A 26,317-nucleotide genomic window follows, 5' to 3' on the forward strand; every position below is an offset into this window, starting at 1 on the left:
ATCTGCTTCCCTAATAGGTACAAATGAGATCACATCTCTTCTTAATTTGAAGGTTCATAATTTTTGTATCCCCTACCACTATCCCTTCTCATTTTCCACTTGTGCCAAATAGCCATACCTTCCATTCTTTCCTTCCTTCCATCAGCTTTCACGAATCACAGAGATTTAACCCAATACAAAGGGGCCATCTCTCCTACCAAACACCTTCTAGAAAGAGAACCAAGAGTGTCCATGGGTCGTTAGCAGGCTGTTTTGGCTTCTTGTGCCCCTACAGGTGTAATGATAATGTTTCAGAATTTAGTTGGAAAAGGAAGAAGGAAGGGGACATTGGTACATTGTGCTCCATCAAAGGGTTTCATGCATGAGTTCCTGAAAGCTCTTGGGTCATTGTTCCCTGGAGATGACCACCAGAGATGGTAGTTCAGCCACAAGGGTCTCCAAACTTCCCCTTCCCTGAGGCAGCAATCCACACCAACCCCCTCAAGGTGAGTTCTACATTGGCCACCCTCTGTATCTCTCATCTAGCAAATCTCACAGAGAAGCACTAGTAACACGAACCCTCCAAAGGGAAAGAATTGAAGTCTCAGTTCCTCTACTTCCTGGTAATCCCTTACCCTTAGGCAAATTTCCCAAGACCCTAACCAACGGGTTAAGAGTTTGGAGACGTGTAGTCCTCAAAAAATTTTATTAGGAGGTCTTTCCAGACACCTCTCCAAGATTGACGGGTGTCTACTGCCTTACATTTTCAAAACTACACTGGGGTCCTCAAGAAATTCCTATCAGGACACAGCTTTATTCCCAGGCAATTGTCAGTTTCCACCAAGGTCTTTTAAATGACAGCTTATCTAAAAAATAATCAGGTTTTACCCGACCAAGCACCTTGCCCCATATGATAAGCTGATATGTTTATGTGCCCAGAAATAGCCACAGTTGCTTTCCATATCTGAGGATGACAACACACTGGCAGCTCATCACAAACCATCAAATGTGACCCATCCCTCCAGAAAATACCCCCAAGAGTATTATGGGACCCCATGGAGGCATGCTTGGTAGCAAAAATAAAATAATAGTCAACAGATGATTAAAGCATTTTTCATTGACCCAGTGATTGCCTTGACAGATTCTGCAGCACTGGAGAGTTCTACCTCCAGCTGTTTCCTCTGAGCGACTCTTGCCTGCTGAGCAGGACACTCAGTTCTAATTGTTAAGCCTGACTAACCCTGACTGAAGTGGGGCATAATATCAAGTGTGAAAGAAGGTGGGAATATAAACTAGATTTGCTCTCCTTTGAAGGAAAAACTCTATTAATACTTTCTTTGCAGAGACAAATCATCTTATGCAGGAAGGGAGGGAAAAAAACTCCATAAAAAAAGACGAATGACAGCACAAGATCCAAAAAGACAAGTGCTCTGTCATTTTGTCATAATTCCAGAAGAGACAGCAATGCTGTGTGGACCATGCATGCAGACCTTAGAAAATACTGCAGAAGGAGCATGGGCTTCTATGCCAGAAGCATATTTCAGGGGCTTAAGACACATTGAGGGGCATCCTTGGTTTTCAGTAACTTGTACTGCATTTTTGAGAGACACAAAGGAAAAAGACAGGAGGCAGTGTGTTACTATGAAGATTCAGCCTTTTGTGCCTTTTGAATTTCAGAAGTGTGTGAATGACCAATAAAAAGTCAGAAGGGACTTTGGTTATTTACAGTTTGGAAAAATTAGTGTTCTTGATGCTCTGAGTTGGTGTATACCTATATGTGCACAAACATACACACATAGGGAGCCCACATTTGTTGATTGATTAATGATCTTTTATCCTCTATGTGATTTTAGGCTACCTGGGTTAGATAAATTGCTCTTCAGAATTATATCTACCAGTACATTCATGTCACTAGAATTCCATTTAGTAAACTGTCATTGTAAACTCTGCTACAGTGCTTCCTCCCTCCCTCCCTTCTCTCCTTCCTTCCTTCCTCTCTTTATCTCTTTATCACTTTCTTCTTAATTTTTCTATGTCCTAATCCAGGAAAGCTTCTAATCACCTGGGTATTCCCAAGCATCACTAATTCATTTCAAGGCGCTACAATTTGCTCTTCCATCTGTGCTATCAGGCAGAGTCCCAACAGGAAACTGGGGTCCATTTTAATTAGGATATTTTAAGGATGCTATTTATCCAGGTGGGAGCTGGGAGCAGAGAACCACATGGAAAGGGCAGTATCCATGGAGTAACAGTGGAGATGTTACCACTCCTTGGCTTGAAGGAAGGAGGGCAGGCAACAATTACTGGATTTCAAAAGGATAGAGTTAAGAGGACAGGGTTGCGTAGAGAAGGCCATCAGGAGAAGAAATGTCAATGTCCCTCAGTCAGGGGACACTGTAGCTAATAGATTCCCTGCAGGAGGATGTTAGGATAATAAATACCCTAACCTCCCTCCTTTGGGCCTCTCACCATTGCCTCCCACCGGCCTAACCCAACTGGAAGCCAGTCGGCCAGAGAGTCCATTGAGGAAACCATTCAGGTAAGTCTCCTGGACACAGAGCAGGGTGGAAATGCCTGGAAAGGCCAGAGATAGCAACTGCAGAATGGGATATTCCATACAGCAAATCTCCTTCCCCTCTTCCCAGCCTAATGCAGAAGCTGAGCTTTGGAGAAGGTGGGGGTGATATAAGAGGGACATTCAAAGAGAGATCTTGCTTCTTGCCTCAGTCAGATAATGTGTTCCAGACCACTGGAAAGAGCGAGCACTCTGGGAGTGAGCACCAATTAAATTTGGCCCTCAAGTTTATAGGGCCATTTTATATGGCCCTCAGACATCTCTGAGACTTTTAAAGGTTTTCACTTATTGTAAGATTGACATATATCTGCTTCTACCAATTTTCCTTGTTTCTACACTTACCTCTCCCTCAGTTAGACCGTAAACCCTTTGCACATTTTATTGTCCACTGTAGAGCCTTCTAGTGTGCTTAATAAATAATTGACTGATGTCAATGGGAACTCTGTGCAGTGAGGAGCTGTGTTTAATATCTAACAGTACCGTATGTCATATAAGTTAATGTTCAGACACTTTAGCTTGGTACACAAAGTTTCTGTCTCCAGAGCCTCATCTTCTGGCTTCCTCCACCTTCCTCCTCAGACGCGGTGCTGAGCGGCAGTTGGTCAGCCCTGCTTTGGGTCCCGAATGTGTGAATTCTGCTCCTTCCCCTCTCTGCGGCTTTGCCTGGAATCCTTTTCTTGGCAGGGCGTCATGGATGACTTCCCTTTTCACCTCCTCGCCATCCAGGGCTGAGTCAGGCATCTCTTCCAGGTGATATTCATTTTTCTAATATTTGGTCTGGTGGGCACCAGCCATTCGGAATGGACGATGTCTCAGCTGATCGGAAAAGCTCCTTGCTCTAAATACGAGGATTGTTTCTTTCTTGTAACACACACCCTGCTGTCTCACTGTTCTCTAATGGCTCTGGGTATAGCCAGCTAGGTTTGAGTTTTGGGTCTGCATGACTGAGAATAATCTTGGGCAAGTTACTTAAACCTTGTAAACCTCCATTTTGTCCTCTGACACATGGGATAATGTGACTTACCCTTTAGGCTTATTTTGAGGAATAAACGGGCTTGTTAAAGAGTAGTACCTGGCATGTGGTAGTTGGTCAATAAGTGGTAGCTGTTAGGATACTTTCAGAGCTGTCACATTGTTGCCCTCATTGTTTCCCCTGCAAGACAATAAGCTCCTTGGGAAAGGGACTGGGTCTTGTCCATGTTTGAACCCCAGGCACTCAGCCCAGCCTGGGGCTCGCTCAACACACCACAGGGCCATTGCTCTATAATGTGTGAGGAGCTAGGAGTCCCTAACTTGGAAAAATATCTGCCATTTTTCCAAGGAGGCAAGATGATATCACAAGAAATCCAAGGATATTTACGGTAATGTCTTACTCTGTGAAATGGATATTAAAGAGGACATCAGCTCCCAGCAACTGGCCATCTCTTGGTGCCACTCACCTGAGACTTTCTAGTTGGCTCAGATTCAGGATGGAGGTTCTTATGTTCTCACGTAACAAAAGTAATCTCAAACAACTTCTTGACTCTGTATGTGGAAAAAAAAATTCCCTAGGCAAAGAGTACTGGCTAATACAAAATCAGCACTAATTAATAAATCTTGGAAAGAAATAAATGTCTCATAAATATTTTATCTCAAAAAAAATTTTAAAGAGAACAAGTTAGGGGAAAATATCATAGCATATTTTAGAAGACATCTATTTTAAGAAAGATTGGGACTCACTGTTGAATTCATCTTAAAAATAGAAAAACAAAATTAACTGTAAGAAAATTGTTATGAAACACAATTAGGTAATCTGCCTTTATAGGTAGATCTGTGCTGAATTCTTATTTCCATCGTGTAGGAGAATACTGAGCTATTTGTGCATTCCCTCCCCCCTTTCTTTTCAATTTACAAACCTTTTTTCCCCTACATTTATTGTATTTATTTTTTTCAGAAAAAAAAAAATGTTCAGCAGCTCAAATTTACCTTTATTATTGCTATTGACTGCTGCTATTTTGCTGCCCTAGGTATCTTAATTTTAGAAGTCAAATTATGGAAGTGTTTGACCTCACGAAAACATTTCAGGCCCTAAATACTTTTTATTTAAATTTCTCCTTAATTCCCTTTCCTTTTCCTTCCCTCCTAAGTGGCACATATATAGCCCTTTTAAGAACACTCAGACATTTTCAGTCTGGGAATCGGCTTCTTTGCTTTTGTTAATACCTTTCAAGTGTGCGATTAATCACGTTTTCACAAGGTTGTGAACCACGACGGAGGGCAATGCTTCAGCCAAGTTTTGCCAGAGTCCAGGATAATCCATTCTAATTTCTGGAGACACACATTTTGTCCTGGTTAGGAAAAGCTATAATTATGCCCATATAATTCTGCCATGCCGCCGGCTTTGATCTACTCGTGTGTGAGTAGGGATGTGTGTGTGGGCAGGCGCGTGTGTACGTTTTAATAAAGTAGCTATTGTCATCCCAAGGTCTTATCAACAACAAAAGGCCTCCTTAGAGACTCATCATATTCATCTGATGTTTGTTTTCTACCGCCTGATACTTGTTGCTTTCTTTTTGTCACTGTTAATTTTGTTTGTCGTCTGTCAGACCAGGTTGCGTGAGGCACTTTCATACGGGGCTCTTTTTATTTGGTTCTTCCTTCCTTAGCCACCGCCTCTGCTAATTTCAGACGGTCAGCATTTTTGGCAACTCTGTAACTGCTGGCCGGACCAAGCCATTAATCTATATTATAAAATGTAGCAGCCCCAATTCTAACCTTCCTGAGCCTTGCTTGTACCCCCTACCCCTGCTCTGCAGGTTATTTTATATACCCCTTGGTTTCAGAGACCCTTTGTTTCTTTTACGAGTTTTCTTTTCTCTTCTTTCTGGAATATATGCACTTAATCTCAGTGTCCTGGCACAGGAAACTGTAACTGGAATTTTCTGCCCCAAACTGTATATTCCCAGCAGATAATGGAGTTGGGCTAAACCCTCCTCTGCCATCAAGTGCAGCCAGTTACTGGGCAGTCGTTCCAGTTCACTCTCCTAGAGAATTACGACAAAAACGTTTGCTTCCACCTTGTGTGTATGTAAAGCGATCATACCTCAACTTTCTGGAGTTTCATCCCCTGATGGGGTGTCTCCTTTTTCTGAAAAAGCATGTTTTATTTTACTACAAATGAGCTTTATTCAAAACCTATTATACATTTTCCTTCTAATCCTTAGATCACCTGTGTTCCACTGTCCAATAAAGCTAAGAAGTGGTCTCTCGCTCAGAATAAATAAATAAATAAATAAAATAAACTTCTACTTCAAAATGTTGACTTTTTCAACATATATATAAAACAAAAGGGTTGCAGTGAAGGCTTGAATTTAAAAAATCCAGTGGTCTTTGCTGACGTGATTTTGAGATGCGTACTCTGTGGTTTCTGTCCTACTTTGATAATGGAATCGCACTCCTTAGGCCTGGAAGGAATTAGAACATCTAGACTAGGGGTTTCCAAATCAGCTCTTTTCAGGAAAAATGTTCTGCATGCTAACAACACCTGCCGTGGTACACTAGTGTATATAATGGATTAATGCAAAGTCTTCTGAATGTGGGCATGTCCTACCTGCTTGACCTTCTGCTCATCCTTGCAGTCAGCCCCCAGAGTTAGTTACCTTTGGGCTGTTGCCAAGAGCATGATTTGTGCACCGGGTAACTTTGCTGCATCTGGGACCCTCCTCCTGCCTCCCAGGAGGCCGACTTCCCTGGGCTCCATCTCCCTCTCACTTCAGGTTGGTGTGAGCAATGCCAGGCACCAGCAGGAATTCTGAGCACAGCAGGATCGGGCTATTTATTCCCCAGGCTCCTTCCCTGCAGAGTGTGGGTTGGCTGCCTCCCTCTGGGGACGGCTTCCTCCATACAGCTGGCAAGGCCTGGTTGCTGTTCCTGCTGTCACTCACCCCAGGACACTGCACTAAATCCTTGGGCTGGCCCCTTAAACCCGGCACCAACCTTTGCAATCAGAACCTTGATTAAATGCTCCTCAAATTACCCATCTCAAGTGGGCCATCTGTATCCTGCCAGCACCCTGACTGATGGATGTAGTTTCAAATCTCATACCGTGGCCACCTCCTGACCCAAGGTATAAACTTTTATCCAGAATGCACATTTATGGGGGTGGAGGTGGGGATGGGGGACTTGAAAGACTTCAGCTGAGTTTACAGCTCCTTTTTCTCCCTCTGGTTTGCAATAGTCTTTCCTTTCTATTCTTTTAAGGAAATCTGGAAAGGAGCTAAAGAGCTGGATGTGCAGTGTATCCCTGCCTCTGAGGCCAGTGGCAGTCTGAGGCAGACCCTCTGCTGCCAGGGTTTAAACGACCCTCACCTTGCTGCCTGGCTGCCTGCAAGCCCATGCTCACACAGCTGGTTGCCTCTGCGCCCGAACGTAACCTTGAGAATGACTTCCGAGGTATCTTTGGGGCCCGAGGCTCTCTCCCCAGCCCACGCATTGGCCCAGCTCTCTCCCAGATGTTCCCAAGTTCCCTGGGGGACGTGGTGTGTCCTTCCCGGGATATTGCTCAATCACCCTGGACCTGCAGGATCAAGGGGTCCCAGCCAGAATACAGCAGAAATATCCATGTGTCTGATCTGCTTTTCCCCCCATGGAATCTCCCAGGCTTTATTGTAAATACTCTTCTAAACAAGGGCGAAATCCAGCATTTGTTATTTTAATCAAACCCTGAACTTGGCCCCTGATAAACCCTTGGATATAGAATTGATGTAAAATCTGGGACCCTGGCCAGGTTCAGGAGGCGAGAGAAAAAGGGCACCCACTTCTCTTCCAACATTTGAGTTCCCAAAGAAATAAAACCATATGAATGCTCACTTCAATTTCCCTGATACATCGAGGACTCCAGATGTAAGCTCATTGACAGTCTTGGTGTGTTCTTCAGTGTTTGTGCTTTTAATAGATATTGCAAGTGTGTTTAATGTGAAAATAGAAACAGAGGGCTCTTAAAAGAGCTTACTCAAAATCCTGCCAATTACTGAAATCTACCAGACAAGAAGGAGCCACTTTTTTTTTCCCCTCTCTATACAAGGGGGAAATATTTCCACAAAAGCCTGGACCTTTGTCTTTAAAAATACTCTTCTCTTGGGTACTGAGTTATAACAGTAAATGCAGATGTAGCTGTGTCACATTAAAAAGCACCACCAAATTGCAGTAAAATGTTCGGGGCACTGTTATGTCACTTGAAAAATGTTTAGTGTCATTTGAAAACGTGCAATTGCTATGGAAAAACTGATGGTTGCTCTGGTTTTGCAGCTTAGTGTGTTCTAGTTTCTTGAGAAGATAATCTTTAAGTCAAAAGTCAGGCAGCGCCAATGTGCTCATCTGTGTGATCTGTTTTCACTTTCAAAATTTCTCATCACCTGGTTACAAACATCTGAAGGCAAGAAATAGCCAAGATTCCACCCCAAGTCCTGAAGAGTGTTATTGTTAGACAGAAATGAACAGAAAAATGCCCTGGGCCCCAGCCGTTGCCCAAACTGATCCAGAATTGGCTTGAGGTGTCACCAACTGTTTTTGGTCCCACAGTCGATAGTAATTTTGTGGAAAATGTAAAGGTCAAATCATCTATAACCCTCTGCAGCCCCTGGTGGAGCTAAGGAATTAAAAGTTGCTTAAACCTTTTTTTTTCCCCCAGTTTTTTTTTTTTGCCAGTTTTCTTAAACATTAGCTCTGTTCCTTTTTTTTTTTTTTTTTTTAAACTCTGATTCTCAAAGAATAGGGAAGCTTAGCCAACTGCAATTTCAAAGTATTGCCTCTTAAACCCAGGCCAAGTGTGTAGACTTGATAGAATTCTGATTAATGCATCTTATTACATTAATTTTCAGAGGAACCTGAAGGCATTTTTCCTATTCCTAGTGCAGCTGGGCCTGCCAGAAGCATTTGTCCACTTAAAGAGCTAATATCTTCAGCTACCAAGAACCATAAAACTGAAAATCTATTGGAATAGTTGGCTTCTTCAGATACACATACTGTGCCGTACAAAATAGATATAGAACTTGGCTGAACTTTGCTTCAAATTTGCCAATCAAAACTCCCAAACCCGCGCCAAGTTGGCTACGAAAGCTCTTGCTTGAAGCCAGCATTAATTATGTCAACAAGTAGTTCATGCTTCGCCCCTGTTAAGTCCCGCACTTGGGGGCGCTGGGGATGAGTGTTTGGTGTGTAGGCAACTTGGCTCTGCTCCAGCAAGCTCTCCCAGCTTCCTCTAGGACTCCAGGGACCTCTTGGGTCCCAGCCCTTTCTGTTCCCCTGGGCCATGCCCCTCTACCCTCTGTCTTGGATGGAAACTGCCCTGAGCCAGTGAAATAGCCCCCATGAAAGATTTCTGATAAGGCCAAGCCTTCTTATTGTTATAGATGTTTTTCTTTAGAAATGAGAAACCTTCTGCCACAGGTTGGTTTTTCCAAGAAGCAAACTTTGTGGCATGCCCTTGGGATAACCTCTCTGGAGGTGAGGGGCATGAAACAGGAGTGGGCGGGGAAAGTCAAGCTGTGATTCAACACAACAAGGGTCTTGGCCAACCTCATGGGAGTCTCTGGAGCTAAAAGTGCCCCTCAGACTTATCCCCTACCTGCCCCCCACCATTGAATGCCCAGGCCTTTATCCCTCTGTCTTGACTAGTCATGGGGTATGCCCAAGGAAAGGAATGACACTGACATTCGAGGCCATCCCTGGAGGGTTGACAGCTGAGGGCAGTGGGGCCTTACTAGAAGGAAGATCTGGGCCACACATCAGAGCCCACATAGTTTCCGGTATGTATCTGTCCCAGCTCTTGCCCATGCTCTGCCCTACCCCAGTGCCTCCACACAAGGCTCTCTTCTTTGGATGAGAGTTGATGTGAGCTTTTCTGCAGCTCTTGATTTTCCAGGCCTTGAAGTATGGTAGAAAGCACTGGAACAAGGCAGGCCTGGGTTTGAGTGCTGGCTCTACCAGGTAACTAGCTCTCTCATCAAGTCATTAGCAGTCCAGAGCCAGAGGTTCCTCTTCTCTGAAATGGAGCCAATCATACTTAATTCCAAAGGTTGCTCTTAAGTATGAATGAGAATATTGGCTGAAATTCATTAGCACCAAGAGAGGGAGTATAAAGTAAAGGTTAAGTGTGTGGGTTAAGAAAAGAACTGGGAAGCCTGGGCTTGAATCCTGGTTGCTTAGTTGAATGTTCTTGGGCAAGACACTTAATCTCCCTAAGCCCCAGTGGGCTCAATTCTAGAATGGATGGTGGTTGCGAAAATTAAACGTGGACATAGTGGTGAAACACTTAACACTGTACTTGCCACATAGTACTAAGTTGTTAATTCTGTAACAAAATGTAGTTTTCTTCTCCTTCTGAATCTCCACCCAATCAGCTCAACTCACTTCTGCATCTCCTAGTCTGGTTCCTGGATCAATAAATATCTTCATTAACCTTAGTTTCCTTGGCCTCAAGTCCTCAGCATTTTCATCCATAAGTAAAGTTTTGGAGGCACGTCTGATGATGGGTCAGATTTGAGGACTTTGAATCGGGAAGTCTTGAACTCACCCTGGGTCTATACTTTCCTAGATGGACTGGTTATTTTTTCCATTCTCAGTTTGGTATCAGTGTCTATAAAACGGGGGTAATAATATGGTAGTGTGGAGGAAATAAAGTAATGCAAGTAAAGTCTTTTTAAAAAATCTTTATCCTACCTTTGACAACTATTGAGCACTCTTTCTGGACCTGGCACTCTAGAGGCACTGAGGGTATACAAAGAGACCCTGCTTGCAGGAGACAGGAGAGAAGCCCCGCGCTGCTGATGCAGTAATGCAGCAAGAACAGTAGCTGCCACCTGTAAGTTTTGATCCCAGAGTCAGGTTTGCAGTGCAGGGGTGTTCTTTCCCCTGCACAGCCCTAACCTCTGGCCACCGCAGACTCTGCTTGCTCTCGACCAGTGGAAGTGGTGCAATCAATATCCTCAAACCAATGGTGGAGTCAGACCAGACCCAAGGGCATCATTTGGGGATGACTCAGTATTCCTAAATCACTTTTCCATCTTTAAAAAAAATGGTTTCCAAACTGACCATCCAAGAAGTTCTACTTGGTCCCTTCCTGTCAATAAAGTTGGCTACTGACAGACCAGAAAATCCAGGCACTTTTTCTCGGAAGCAGGGAAGCAGACTCAGGGGGCGTTTGCCCACCTAAGATAGGCAGAAAACATCAGTGGGGAAAATAAGGGGGGGGGGGGGGACTCTGCTGTGAAAAGTACCTTGGGTTTTAATACTGTAATCCTTCTGCCTTGAATGTGTGTGGGACTTTTCTCCCAGTCTTCCTTCTGTGCCTTCCAAGCCCCCAGAAATGTGCTTTAGCATAAACTTCCCCATTTTGAGCCACATCTACCCATGAGCAGAGGAGGCATGGTCAAAGTGAAGAAACTGAGGCACAGACGTGCAGACTTACTTGCCCCAGGTTACACAGCTAGTCTTGAGGGAAGTCGGGTTGGAAGCCAGCCAAGCCAGCTGCATCTGGCTGCAAGTTTATCTCCCTCTACCCTTCCACCCCTCACCCCCACAGCTTCTCATCTTAGGTCTTATTTTGAAAACCCAAAGACAAATTAAAGTAAAGGAATTTGAGCGTTGTCAAACATTGTGGTCCTTGCCTTTACCCATTGTATAATCTTAGCAGTAACCAGAATGTTTGTGAAATACAGTTCTTAGGAGGCTTACTGGTTTCCAAGAGTGTCACAGGATTAAGGCCAGGTGACCTGTGGTACTTTTGTACCAATGTGTTTACAGCTTTTAAAGTTACCTGCCAGAAGCCCCCAGGTGTGTGTCATTTCACAGGTGAGGAAAAGAAGCTCAAGGAAGGTCAGTTGCTTGCTGGGATATAAATCCAAGTCTCTATTTCTAAATCTGGGCTGAGTCTTTAAGAAAATGCAAGGAAAGGACCAGGCACAGAGCCAAGCACAAAATAGCTGCTCAGTAAAATAGTATCCTAGATCCAGGCTTCTGAATCGAAAGCAAATCATCCCCTTCTCCAACTCAGATTTTCAAAATTGAAATAAACTATTTAGTGTCTAGAAATCTACTTGAACCAACTACAATTCCCATCTCTAACTCACATTTTAAGTATGTTTACACTAACTCTTCAGTATCTAGACATCTACCAGAACAATGATGCACAGTCTTTCAAAAAGTTGGCATATTGTTTCTAATCCTTCCATTCCTTTTTTTCCTGGAGAGGTGCCTTGCAGGGCTAAAGCTTTTCACAGGACATCATTGTTGAACAGACACTTAGCATATTTAAGTTGGAATCCAAAGGAACTGAATGTTGAGGGAGATTCCTGAGAAAGTCTGCTTTCTCTTCAAGGATATAATCAAATTGAAAAGTAATCTCTAAATGTCAGCCATTTGTAAATTAGGAAGACGGATTAAAAAAAAAAAAAAGGTAACTAAAAGGAAACATCATAAAGAAGCTCGATTAAGCAAAAGGAACTGGAAAAAGAGACTCGAGGCCCCCATGTTGTTTGTAAATTTGTGAATAAATCAGTTAAAGAAATATGGGACTCGTCTTCAACTTGAAGAACAGGGAAAGGCCTTTTATTGCCTGCTCAGAAGTTTGAATACACTTTCAGTTAGCTCTTCGTTATCTCAAATTAAATCTTAAATTGAGCTTGTGGTTCCGTGAATTAATGCTGTGGTCTTTCAGGCTCTGCTGAAGAGGTCATTTGAAGCTGGTGGTAGAGTTGGTGGCAGGGTCAGGCCTTGGTGGGCGCCGTGTAGAAATACCTTAATGATGCAGCAGATGTTTGCGTTTTGCAGCTGGGGCGGCTGGGCAGGGGACGGGCTTGATGACATCTTGTATCAGCAGCCCCTGTGCACGAAGAAGTGAAAAACCCCACTCCATCCCACCACTCCACGTTGAAATGAGAGGCAGTAGCTTCCCCAAGAGACGTCACTACTGCGTAACATCCTTGTGCCGTGGGAGGGGAGGGCAGGCACTTGTCCCCTAATCCCCAGTTCTAAAGACGTTCCATCCGCCCGACAGATGTTTAGCAAGGGCCTTGACTTGACTGCAGTACACATTGTTTGGAAAAACACACCTAGCTCCTGAGGTCAGCAGGTTTATATCAGTGTCTGCACATATCCGTTTACATGTGTGCATTTAAGGATGGCTGAGCTCGTGCTGGTGTGAAACATATGGAGGAAGGCCCTGCATTTGCTATTTCTCTAAGGGCAAATTCTGACCACTCCAAACTTTCTACCCTTCAGTCTAGTTCTCTAGCCTCCAAATCCAACATTTTGTTTTATTTTATTACCCGTTACTTTATTATACCTTCTATTTACTGAAACCTCAAAATAAAGTTTAAAAAATTTCCAAATTTCCATTTGATATTGGACAACCTTTAAAAATATATAAAATTAAAAATAACTTTTAATTTAATTTTTTGAACTGTCCACCCCTGCACGTAGACATACCGATGTTTAATTACCAGTGAAGAGTTTTTATAATAAAATAATAAAATTGTTAATGATGATGAAATTTTATTGACCGAAATGTGTGATTGGTTGATTAACGATGGTCCAGTCTCCTCCAAAAGATTGGCTCATTGAATCTAGAATTCTGCTTGTTTCATTCATTCATTCATGCATTCATTCATACATTTTTTCATTTAATCAATACATATTGAGCCCCTGCTCTATGTCAGACAAGCAAAGTACTTTAGGGTCCCAGAGAATGTGTGGAAATGAAACAGGCCAGGTAGAGAGAGAAGAGACACACGTTTCCTTTGGGAGCAAATTTTGGGTTGCTTTTGTTTTAGTTGGTTGGTTGTTTTTGTTTTTAGTGGTGTTTTTTGTTTTAGGGGCAGCTGTGTGACACCACAAGCCAAGGGCCATGTGCATTCTCTCTAGTCACACCCAAACCTTACAGATTAGGGGAAAGATAACCATCCCCTAACACCCCCACTTTAAAGATGAGAGTACTTAGGCTCAGGGAGGGCAAGTGATTTCAAAAATTCACAACTCAAACCATAGGCCAGGCTGGGATTCCCGCCCATGTCTTCTCCCAGGGCCAGTCTGTGCTTGCTGCACCACCCCTCCTGCCCCCCACCGGGAGGTCTAGGAAAGGTGGGGTTCCTTAGCGGGCTGTGGGGAGAGGGGAACATGGGGTATGTCCTCATTTCTAATTGAGGGGCAATAAAGAAAGAAATCCTGTCCCCACAGAGGACCAACGTCTGTACCCCAACCACAACCCCCTCAGTGCCCAGCCAGGCCGATCAGGATTACTGAGATTATCTTGATAGGCATTTGAGGGGGGTGGGTGGAAAACGAATTTGAATCCTAGCAGGGCAGGGGTCTGGGGGCTACCCTCCTGCCAGGTTGGATCCCGTCTTTATTTGAAACTTTGATTATTTTGTTCATTGTGGATCCTTTTGCATTCACTTCAATATTTTAAAATATTCCCCCAAACACTTTTAATGGAATATTAAACATCGTTTGGTTTGTGGCACCCCCTGAAATCTTGTGCCTGAAGCAAGCACCCCACTGGCCTCACCCTCTTCTGGAGGTGAGTGGGCGTGGGGGGTGAAGCGATCTCGGTTTCAGGACCCCCTTCTCTTTGAGCAGCAATAGTCACCATCATCGTGGAGCACCTACTTTGGGCCAGACACGGAGCCAAGCTTTTTAGACATGCTACTTCCTTTCCTCGTTAGGACAAGCTGGCAGGGTTCCAATAATCCTCCACCCCACCCTCAGTCTCAGCTTACAGAGCTCACAGTAAGTAGCCACATTGGGGATGGCCTCTTGGGTCCCCAAACCCTGTCCTTCCCAGATTTATCCGTGCCCCCCAGCTGCAAAGCACAGAGCATCAACTGTAAGGACAAACTGGAGAATCATGGAATGGCCGGCCCCCCAAAGTAATGAGAGGGACATTCACTGAGCACTGGCTGTGAGCGGGGCCCTGTGCTGGGAGCTCTGCACAAATAACCTCAGAGCAGCCATTTAAGGGGATGCATGTCAGCCACCCCCATTTTACAGGTCAGGTAATCAGAGCTCAACGAGATCAAGTCACTAAGCCCATGGTGGAGCTGGGGGTTGAATGCCGCCTGTCCTGCTCCAGGGACGGGTGTATAATCTCCAAGGCCCTCTCCTGCACCCCACGTTTCTACTTGACACTCCTCTGGCTCCCTTGTATGGCAGGTAGGGCTGAAAGGACCCGGAAGGAAGAGGTCTAAGAGAACCAGCTGAGAGCACCTTGGCCCGCCGGGCCAGTGCCGTTATTTTAGAGCCAGAGCCAGTGGGCCCCCTCCTCAGGAGCCAGCTCCATCGCAGGGAGGGGGCTGGGCTCCCTGACATGGTGGCAGACAGAGTGGCAATGGAAATTATCAGGTCATGAACGGGAATTAGCTGCTAGGTGTCCATAGGTACAAACTGCTGCAGGCAGTGGCGACTGGGATCCCTGGTGTTTCTATTAGCTCCTTGGGCCATGGGGCCTTAATGACACCCCTGCCAACAGGAGGAGAGGCAGCAGGTGACAGTAGGGAAGTGGGATGCCAGCTAATCTGATCTGAATGCCCCACTGGGGGCCTGGGGCCTGAGGATGCCAAGGCCTGGCTCCTGCGCCTTGTCATAGTGGCAAAGGCAATGACAGTAAAAAATGAGCCTCCAGAGAGGAAAGCCCAATCCAGGGGGCAGGTCAGAGCTGGGGGTGCAAACAGGAAATCACTCCTGTGTATGTTAGGGGCAGGGGGCTGGGGGTGGCGGGGGGTGGGAGGAAGGGTTGGGACCAATATTTAGGCAACACCTGCCATGTGCAAGGCTCAGACATCATCGTTGTCGTCATTATTATCGGCCATTTATGGGCCTACAATATGCCTGCATGGCCCTGAGCTACTTTTTAATTATCATTAATATATAATTATAGATAATAATTAAACAATAACTATTAAGAACCTACTAAGTGCCAAGTGCTGCTATGCCCTTGTATATCAATAATAAATATAATGCAACCTGTCATTTATGTGTCAAACCCTGCACTAAACCCTTTATTAATTCAGATTCTTTATTGTGTGTCAATTATATGGAAGGAACTTTTATTAATTTCTGTCTCCAATATCCTACTCTACCAGCCATATAAAGTGGGTACAATTACTGTTTCTATTTTCCAGTTGAGCAATCTGGGGCTCAGAGCTGGATTTGAAAACAAGCAATGGAAGTGCTCAAGCCTCTGTCCCTTGAGCATCATTTTTGCATCCTGTATGCATTCTTTCATTTAATCCTAAAACATACAGGTTGTTCTCCCCATTTCAAAGACGGGGAAACCAAGACCCATAGGAGGTTAAGGAGCTTGCCAAAGGTACAAAGCTATGAATTGCACACATGGGATTTAATTCCTTGGCTCTTGTCTTCCTGCTCCTAGGAGGTTTGAGGAGCTGGGCAATGGGGGCCTGGCCTGGGCTCAGGAGGGCAACTCCTGCAGAGCTCCAGGGAGGCTGGGGGATGGGCTGGGGCTTGATGGATCGAGGGCCTGGGCTGCTGCTTGGGGGGAAGTGTAGACCTCCCAGTGGAAACAGTGAATCCTCCTGGCTAAATCAGGTCTCCCTTGCTTCACATTAAACGCACTTTTGTGAGAAATGGGTGTAATGGGAGAATCAACATCCCCTGGCTTGCAAGCATATTGCCTGGGTTCAAATCTCCATTCTGCATGACCCCAGCAAGTTTTGTAACCTCCCTGGGCCCCAGTTTTCTAAACAGTGACATGGGATACATACTAGAGCCTACTTCACGGGTTTTCACGAGGATCAGACAAGTTAATACCTGTAAAATGCTTGGAGCAATGCTAAGCACGTGTCACACAAACGTGCATTTAATATGCAGTCCAGTTACCTCTCAGCCTCCCTGACCCACATTTCCCGTCCCGTCCCAGCCTGAAAGCTCTCCATCGTCACTTCTGTCCTTTATGGGTCGGTTCCTTGGGTTCCTTCTCATGGTAAGCCCCCAGGTGCTGGTTTCTGTTTGTTCATAGGCTAACTTCTGAGCCCGAGGGAAGAGCAAAAAGGCCTGCTCAAGTCGTGGAAGAGCCAAGGTCTGATGGCCATTGTGTCTGAGAACATGGGCCGCTCACTCAGGCCAGCTACCAACCTGCTCCTCGGTTCTCCTTCCAGGCCTACCAGACCTACTAAGGAACGCAGGTTCTAAGTCAGACTAGAATGGAGGTTCTCAAACCCAATATGCTTCAGAGTCGACCGGGGCCAGAGCTGGTGAAACATGCCAATTTCTCAGACCTCATCCTCCAGGATTCTGATTCAGTTGGCCCAGAACGAGGCCCAGAATTCTGCACGTTTAACTAGCAGCACAGGAGACTCTACTGCTGCCAGTCAATGGATCACACCTTGAGAAAAGTTGGTCTAGAACAAGGGCCTGCAAACTATGGCACACTGCCTGTTTTTTGTTCTGTTTTATTTTGTTTGTGTTTAGTAACGTTTTATTGGAACACATCTCGGCCTAATTGTTTACATAATGTCTGGGGCCGCGTTCAAGCTCCTGCAGCAGTGCTGGGTAGTTGCAACAGAGACCACCTGACCCACCCCAAGTATTTTCCATCTGGGCCTTTACAGAAAAAGTTTGCCAACTCCTGGTCATGAGAACTTTCCAGAAGCCCAGCCTTCGGTGACACCTTGGATAAGTGAGGCTGGGCGGGGCGTGCACGCGCGCGCACACACGCGCACACACAAATCTAGCCTCTGCAGCATCTTCCTTTGAGTAGTTCTGTTAGTAAGCAAGAATGGCGGGCACCAGAGCCACCCAGCCTCCCCACCGTGCCATCTGACGAGCACAGCAGGCAGGGGTGAAGTGACACGAGGTCTGGGGCTTGCTTTAAAACACTTCAGCAGCAGGAACAACAAACGAAAAGAAGGGAAAGAGTAAAGGAAAAAGAAGAAGGGAGGAAGGGAGGAAGTTGTGTCAGCATCTTAGTCATTTTTTATCTGGACCATAGGAATATGGGGTTACTATATTATGTTCTCTCCTTTGTTGTATGTTTAAAAATTTTCATATAAATATAAATGCATATTTTCACATCCAGTTGCTCTTAAGAAAATAGCACGTCTGAGACCTTCTCTCTCTCTCTCTGTCTCTCTCTCTCTAAGAAAATGGTGTAGCACCTCTGACTATTTTCATGGCTTCCAAAGAGTCCTGAAAATTAGAGTAAACAAATTACCCATTATCTGGGAAGCCCCGTCTCCCACCAGCACGTCCCCAGCGTCTTCTTTCACCTCTAGGAGATATTCTCCAAGGTCACTAAATTAAGCCTTCAGACAATCGAAAAATTGAATCTCGGTACATCTATTTTCCTAACAGAATTTCTGCAGCGCCGATTGGGGCTGACAGGTGAGGCCGCACAGCTTTCTGGGCTGTTCAGGTCGATTTGGCTGAGCGGGACAGCATCAGTGTGGATTGGAGGGAACATCCGAACAGCCGGGGCCCCCTGGGAGCCAGAGTTCTTACCTCCTTGCCTTGGTAGATGAGTGTTTCTGTCACTCCCTGAGTGTCCCTTTCCTCCTCTTCCGCCTCGTCCCTGCCCCCAGCAGCTGCCAGGTCAGGTGCCTCCTCTTCAATTATTTATCAAAAAGGCCATTGCAATCATTGCAAACACGGTTAGGCGTATCTGGAAGCCATTTTCTTTTGGGGGGCCCTAATGATGTAGCTATAATCACGGTCCTGGATGGAGAGGAGGGGCAGGAGGTGGTATTTTGAGAGTCCAGTCTGGGAAGAGAAGGGGCTTTCCTCCAGCCCCCCAGGCCCCGCAGCCTCCCCAGCCTGGCTTTGGGAGGTGCTTGGAGAAGTGGGAATCTTCCAGAATTTGCAGGCTGAGGATTCTGGCTCCCTTATTGCCCAGCTCTGTGATGTAGGAGGTCGCGTCCCCTCTCCAGCCTTCATTTCCTCATCTGTGAGCTGTGGCTTAGCCAGCACTTCCTGATTTTTCCAAAGAGGAGAACAAACATGCGCTCCTAGGCATTTATTTTAGTATGAAAATGATGTCTTAGTTTACTTAGCGGTAAATGACATGGATGCACTTGGAAGATATACTGAGTTCTTCCTGTGGCTTTGAGTAGCTTCTCCCCGAGTGCTCGTCGGCCTCCACGGCTGGCAGGTGGGCTGCAAGCTTGCGAGGTGGAGCACTCGGCAGTCACTTACCCTTTCTCTCCTCGAGTTCTCCCTCATCTATGAAGCAGTGATCATAGTGCCATTTTCCTTGTTAGGGGTGCTGAGAGGATCAAACAAAGTAGTTTATACAATGCACAAATAATAAGTACTCAGTAAATGTCAGCAAAAATACTGCTTACTACCATCACAGCCAGCAGCTTTAATGAGCACCTATTTGTTGCATTTCCAGCCAAGTCCTAGGATGAAATCTCCTAGAAAATGCGGCAGCTTCCAGTGGTGGGTGGTCACTTGGCAGGGCCTAACCGTGTTAGCCCCTGCGTAACTTTTGTTTCCCAATCATTTCCTTGCTGTTTGTGTTGCTTTTGTCTCCTTGTCTGGACTCACTCACTCAGTCCTAGATCTATATAGTAATTATATACTGTGCCCAATAAATCACATCAAAATTTAGTGGTTTAAAAACAAAACAAGCTTTTATTATCTCACCATTTCTGTGGGTTCAGGAATTAGGGAGCCATTTAGCTGGGTGGTTTTGGCTCCGGGTTTCCCGTGGGGTAGCAGGCTGCCTGGGGCTGGAGGACCCACTTCCCAAGTGGATCTTGGGCGGTGGTGCCATTCCTTGCCAGGTGTGTCTCTCGCCAGGTGTGTCCCTCACCAGGTGTGTCTCTCACCAGATGTGTCTCTCCACACGGCTGTATGAGCTTCCTCACCATATGGCAGCTGGCCTCCCCCGAGAGGACAAGGAGGAAGCTGCAGTGCCCTTTAAACCCGACTCGGATGTCACATGCCAACACTGCAACTTAGCCGACATTCTGTTCCTCAGCAGCGAGTTACTAGACTCCACACTTAAGGAATGAAGGCTTTGGCTCCACCTTTTGAAGGCAGGAATATCAAGGAACTTGTGGACATTTTTTCAACCACCACAATCAGCAGCTTCGGTCCCCTCTGGCTCTCCTTAACAGTTGATTGCTTGGCTCGCCAGTTCAGCCCTTGGCAGAGGCATGATGTATGGGAAGATGCATCTGCCCCTTCCCTCTGGGTCAGCAAAGTCCTCACCTGGCTGGTGTGAAGCCATGTCCCGAGGTAGCCCTCTCATGAGTGGCTGTGATCACAGAGTGGCCTAACGGAAAAGAATCAGTCTGTGACAGCGGGATTCAAAGAAGCCACCAGGAAAGTGGAAGAGATCGCCTTAGAGAGGGGACCGTGAACTCACTCAGTCATATCCCTTAGAGATCTTCCCCTAAGACAGATCACATCCATTTGTAACCATTAAAGCGGTGACGTTTGAACTCACTGATTTTGTTTGCTTTCTCCCCTGGAAGGCAGCAACTTGCCTTGAGGAACTGCTGCCTTTGGCCAGTGTGGTAGTTTTCCAGAAGTGTCTTCTGCTGCCCATTGGTGGGATGTTGAAAAACCAAACAACCAGGATCATCCTCTTTTCTCCTTTTTTACACTGGTTCTCAGCTCCCACCCTTTCCTCTGCACTGCTGCTTTCTCCCACGTAGCTTTGATTCTCCCTCTTGAAGACCTGTTCATCTCCTTCTCTTCCTGCCTCTTGGTTACCATCTTCCCATTCTGCTTTCTGTCAGGAAAGAAACTGGGTGACAGTGCCTTAAACATGCAAGGAGGACACTCTGTTATAAGCCCATGAGGTGCCTGACACCCACATCTGATATCCTGTTGTGTTTTGCTGGCATGTGCCACCATCTTGAACATTTGCGTGGTGCTTAGTGTTTTTGTAGCAATTTAGTGAACATTATTACTTTATTATTACCCTGTGAAATTGGGTATGATTGCACCCATTCTGCTGATAAGAAACCAAGGCTTACGAGAGTTGAGTAGTCGCCCTGGTGACTTGGAACATTTCAGTTCAGTGAATGAATCAGTGAATGAATGAAGCCATCAGTCAAGCCAAAATGCTGCTTACACGTACACCCTTGACTCTGACTTTCACACATGCCTCATTTAGGGAAGTCTGAAAATTAGCAGGTTTATGGAGCCCCATAAAACCAAGGATGCTATGGCCTGAATAACCAGGGGATGTGGACACTTGGCTCTTCTTGTAAATCTGCTTTATCTTTGCCGCACAGGGCCCTGTGTGTTCTGGTAGCAAACACTGAAAGGCCTGAAAGGCTGACTTGGGACAACGTCCCCATTGAACGCTGCCCTGTGCTAAGTCTGCAGAATATTTAAATAAGGGATTAACTTATAAAGTGAGCTACAGGAAAGTTTCCAGGTTTGTTGCGTGTGTGTCTCATAAATCGGCACAAATTGAATCTGGATTTCTGTGCCTGTCAGCTCCTAGGTAAACCAAAATTTATTGAGAGGTGTATGGGTTACCATCCAAAGAAACATAATAAATGAGAAAAGTGTATCCTCGGGAGGTCTGTAAACAAGGTATGAAGGCTGGCAGACACGACAAGGGTTCTGAAATGTAAAATCCCTGTTCCTCATGATTCAGAATTACAGTCTAGTTTGGTGCAGTCAGAGACTTGGGTTCCAGAGATCCTTGTTCTATTGTTGAACAGTCCACTGACTTCTTAATAGACTAAGGATTTTGTATATTGCAGAGAGAATTTATACATATGGGGATGCATAGGAAGGAATACAGACAGTGAGGGTCACTAACCTCAGGTTTTGGCATATGTCAAATTATTAGACTAGTTTATCTAATAAATCCCAGTTATTTATGCAGAATATAAATATGAAGCACTCATTTTCGTTATAATATGCATAATAATGCACGCAGACCACATTAGTCTGAGCAATCTGAATAGCCGGTCTATTTATTGAGGGTCTACCACGGGCCACACACTGTACTGAGTATTTTACAAAGTTTATTTCCATTCATTTCAAGGACTCAATCCTTTCAGGGTTTCTGCGAGGTTGTTGTCAAAGCGTCCATTTTACAGAGGAGAAAATAAAGCTCAAAAAAATGAAGCCTTGGGATGCTTAGCTAATATGTAGGTTTGAATCCAATTTCTCTAATTCCGAAATCCTCTTTTATTTTATTTTATTTTATTTTCCCATATTGCCTCTCATTATCACAGTGGTCTTCTTTCTATCTAAAAAACAAGTGCCAACATTCTCGTAATATTTTTTTTTTTGCCTACACGAGATTATTCTAACTATTTTGGCTTTTATTTTTTAGTTACAAGGTGATTTGCAAAATACCCTACACCTACGTATCGATATTGAGGGAATCCTCTTAAAGGGGACCAGCAACAGAAAATGACTTTTCTAAAGGGAAACAGCCTTTAAAATGAAAAATACCAAGGTGTATATTAATGGAGCAGATGTGTACTGAAGAAAGTAAAGGTGGAGTTATGTTGGAGAGGCTCTGACATCAAACAATCTGAGCACTTACGGACTGACTTTGGACCCTATAGCAGTGCTCTCAGCTAGACCAATAATTACGACTGCTTTATATCCAGGCAGGAACAGAGAAGTGACATTAATTGTCTGAGAACACACAGCATCCCAAAACTTACCCTGTGCTAGTCTGACCTCGTGAAGAGGTGAGACAAACTGGGATAGAGTGAGAAAGTGAAGTTAAAAAAAAAAAGTCATTGCCAAAATATTACTAGCAGATCTTTAAAAAAAAAATTTCTTGGACTTTTTTTATTAAGAAAAGAGGCAAAATCCAAACCTTAAATAATTCAACAAACATTTTTAGTTCTTGGCTTTTCATGAAGGTCAAGATCTCAGCTGTATCCTCAGATATATTTGAGAAAATATAAAATGATGCTACCACCTAAACTGCCACTTCTTCAAAGCCTTGTTATGCTTGTTCCCTTCAGTGTATTTCAACTCCAAAATACATGGTGACATGGAAATTGTGTATTCAGATTGTTCTATTGATTCGTTGAGAAAGTGACCTTGTATGCACGCAGGAAAATGAAGAGATCTATACCATCTGGCCTCTTCTTTGTACGACTACAAGGATAACACGCATTGTCTTCATATCTAGACTCACTCTTCCTTTGCATGGACGAAGAGCGCTGACCTGGAAGGGCTCCCTGCAGGATTGTGCAGTTCTGGTCTATGCCAGGAAACCTGGCAGGGGCGCCTGGGTGGGCTAAAACCTCCATCTCCACTGGCAGAGCCAATGGTCCTGGTCAGAGGAAGGGGGCACTCTTTCCGATCTGGACAATGGTTTCCATGGGCTGAATTCTCCTTTTCCTAATTTGGGCAAGGGCATGCCACCATGCACTCTTTCTGGTACTGTCTTATGAAGGAATCCCACTTAGCTATTTTTCCGATACCTCTGCCCCTCGCTATGATCAATAAGCCAGGCAGTAATTTGGAAGGAAAGGGAATGCATATTTATCAGGCTCCTGCACTGCATCACAGACTTGCAAATGCAGACCTTTATTAAGCCTCTCAACAACTTTTGAAGTAGGTGGCACATAGCCCTTTGCCCAGTAAAGAAAGCGAGTTGCAGGGATACTAAAAAGCTGCTCTCCGAAGAGCAGGTAGCCAGAAAGTAGCGGCTGGAACCCAGGATTTCTGATCTAAATTCAGATTCTATTTAATTACTCTATACATTTGAAGCCCTGTGGTTTGGATTCCTAATCATAGGACTGAGATGAAATAGAATTTCTTAATTTAAGGAGCCAGGCAAGAGATGGGCCTTTGCCAAGAATTTTTTTTGTTTTTTTTAATTTCCCAGAGATAGGGGTCAGCAGAAGGAGATGAAAGATGGAAGGTGAAGTGCAATAAGAGAGAGAAAAGGTGAGAGTGGGGGTAGTTCTCCAGAACCTCGAAGCTGCTTCTTCATCCCACACAATAGAAACCAGAGCCCAGGTTATATTAACCAGAAGTTCCAGAATTGCAGATTGCACTTTGCTGCATAGGGAGGGGTGAGGAAGAAGAAGGGGGAGGAAAAAAAAGCAGCAGCAGGAGACTTTAAAAAGTGGTTAGCTGTATGTACATGGCTTTTATTGTAACTGCTACGCTGAACCAGAAGACTTGAGATGTGTAAAATGTCACATGCTCTTATCACGGTTCATGGAGATTACCTTTCAAGGCGAGTTTCATTTTCATTTCTTCCAACACTTGGAGAAGTGAACGAGGCAGTGACTCCTTTATTTCCTAATCCTTGCCAGCAACTTGCTTCTTCCTCTGTGTTTTGTGTCATTTTGTATGATATTGCATCAAGGCAATTCACGGCAGCGGTTGAACCAAAAGCAATTTAAGTCAAAAATGGACAAATATGGATGTCATTTATGAGGCTTGTTCAAAGGCCTTTGACATCACTCAAAGCCTGAACACTTCTCCAGAATGAGACACTTTTTTTTTTCTCAGCAATGCAAGATTGGAGATTTAATGCAGACTGCTTAGTGAGCCTTCTGCGGGGTTCTTGGTGAAGAGAGTATTTTGTATTATGTATCAAGAAAGAGAAAGAAAGAGTGAAAGACAAAGAGATTGAGTGGTTAGAAACCAAAATGAATGCCCAAGGTGAGCTTTTATCTATTATTTTGATTAGATTATTTATAATAGTCACCATGTGTCACACACTTAACTGTATGTGGGTACAGTGTTGAGAGTGTCACATTTGTTTTAGTTAAATTTTGTAATCACTCCATATACAAATATCCTTAAATATAAAGGCAGGTGTTATTATTCCCATTTTACAGATGAGGAAATGGAGCTCAGAGACCTGCTCCACAGCACAAAACTCTTGAGTGGGAGAATTCAGTCCATGTGGCTCCAAAGGTCTTTTTACTACACCATCCTCTCTTCTGGTTTTGAGAAAGATTGGTAAAATTAGAAGCGCAGGGTCCTGTTTTGGCTGTGTACCTTTTTCTCTGTGACTGGGGTTATGGAGGAGGCTGGTGGCTGGGGAATTTCCTTGTCCGAGTCTATCAGACTGTGCTTTGGAAGATAGAAAAGTGGTGAGGGGCACAGGGCTAGGCTGTACCTCGGCCGTTCCTGGGAAGCAAAGCTCAGTGTCCTAGGAAAGGCCTGCTAGTTCTGCCACTGCATTGCAGAGCTGACAGCAGCCCAGGGCCTGGATGAGGGCTGCACCTGGTAAAGAGAAGACAGAGGCTCCTTAGACCCCAGTGGGTTAAGGTGCTGGGCTCTGCAGAAAAGGAAACTTTGGCGGTTCTTAGGGATTGATTCTCAGAGACAACTCAAGACACAACTGACTCTTAAAATGGGGAGGCTTTATAAACACACACACACAGTAGTTTCTTTGATTGCAAAGAACCATAGAAGAATGAAAAAAGCCAATACCAGAAAGTTACATAGTGTATAATTCCATTTATATATAAGAATATAACATTCTTGAAGTGAAACAGTTATACAGATTAGAGGTTAAAGAGGGGGCAAAGGTGGGAGAGAAGTGGATGTGGCTATGAAAGGGCAACTTGAAGGAACCTGGTGGTGATGGAATGTTCTGCATCTTAACTTGAGTCAATATCAATTTCCTAGTTGTGATATGGTTTGGGAGATGAATCCATTGGAGAAGACTTGTTTTTGGTTTTCTCAACTCTTGTTCTTATTTTACAGATAAAGTTATTGTGAGGATTAGGTGAGAAAAGGCCAAAGGCCTAATATATAGCAAGGACTCAATACATCTCGGGTCAACTAATTCCGTAGTCCTCTAAACACTGAAGCAAAAGTCCTCATGGGCTGTGCAGTTTGGTTGTAATGGAGAGGGATGAAGGTGCCATTAGCGAGGGAGGCTTATTACTTAGAGTTTCTATGGAGTCAGTTGTCCAATTTGCATGATTTCTATGAGCATTAAGCAGGAGTGCTGCCCGCGTCCTGCACAATGAGTTGGTCAGTCTTGAAGCTCACTATCTCAGTGCTTCTTCAACTGTGATGTGCCTACTGGTCACCTGGGTCCTCGGGATCTTGTTAAATGCAGCTTCTGGTTCATTAGGTTCAGGAAGAGCCTGAGATTCTGTGTTTCTAACACACTGATGGGCTCCCAGGTGGTGGCAGTATTGCTGGTCCCAGGACGACACTTGGAGCAGCAAGAGTCTAGACCCATGGTTCTCAGCAGAGGCGGTCCTGCTGGCCAGCAGGCCTGTGGGGAATTTACGGAGGCATTTTTGGTGGCCTCTGGACTTAGTTGGGTGGGGTCAGGGGTCTATCCTGTGATGTAGTGGACAGTCCAACAAAGAATTGTCTGCCTCCTGGTAACACATACACATGTCCCACTGGACGTTCTTTTCAGAGGAAAATCTGTTTGCAGTGGGCTGCACCCCAAACTCACTCTGCTTTACACAGAAACACAATGTACACTGAGTCTTCCTGAAATTCAAGGACTTTCTAAACCAAGGGAAGAGTGTACCATGTTCTGGTCAAAACTTAACCAAGACTGGGTCACCATTTTGGAAAATCATGCAGCAGCCCTCGTAGTGGCTAAGTCTCCAGATCCTTCTCCATTTGCAGCGATTCACGGTGATCACTCAGTGGTGGATCGGAGCTGCCTCCCACAGCTCATAGAGCCCATTTTCCCCATGTCTTCACAATTCGACATTCAGGGATGTCATGTTGGTAGCTTGAGACTGACCACAGTGGGAGGATTTACACCATGGAAATCAGCAAATGCTACCAAGCAGGGCTTTTTTCTCCTTCCTTCCAAAGAACTATTATGTA

At 44.8% G+C, this 26,317-nt stretch overlaps 1 protein-coding gene across 2 annotated transcripts in view; it reads left to right on the plus strand.

The window, feature by feature from the left end:
- The window catches only part of WWOX (WW domain containing oxidoreductase), a 966,762-nt gene that overhangs the window by 621,629 nt on the left and 318,816 nt on the right, over nt 1-26,317 (plus strand). The window lies entirely within an intron of this gene.

The sequence above is a fragment of the Choloepus didactylus genome, chromosome 22, assembly GCF_015220235.1.
Source record: "Choloepus didactylus isolate mChoDid1 chromosome 22, mChoDid1.pri, whole genome shotgun sequence".
Classification (NCBI taxonomy): Eukaryota; Metazoa; Chordata; class Mammalia; order Pilosa; family Megalonychidae; genus Choloepus; species Choloepus didactylus.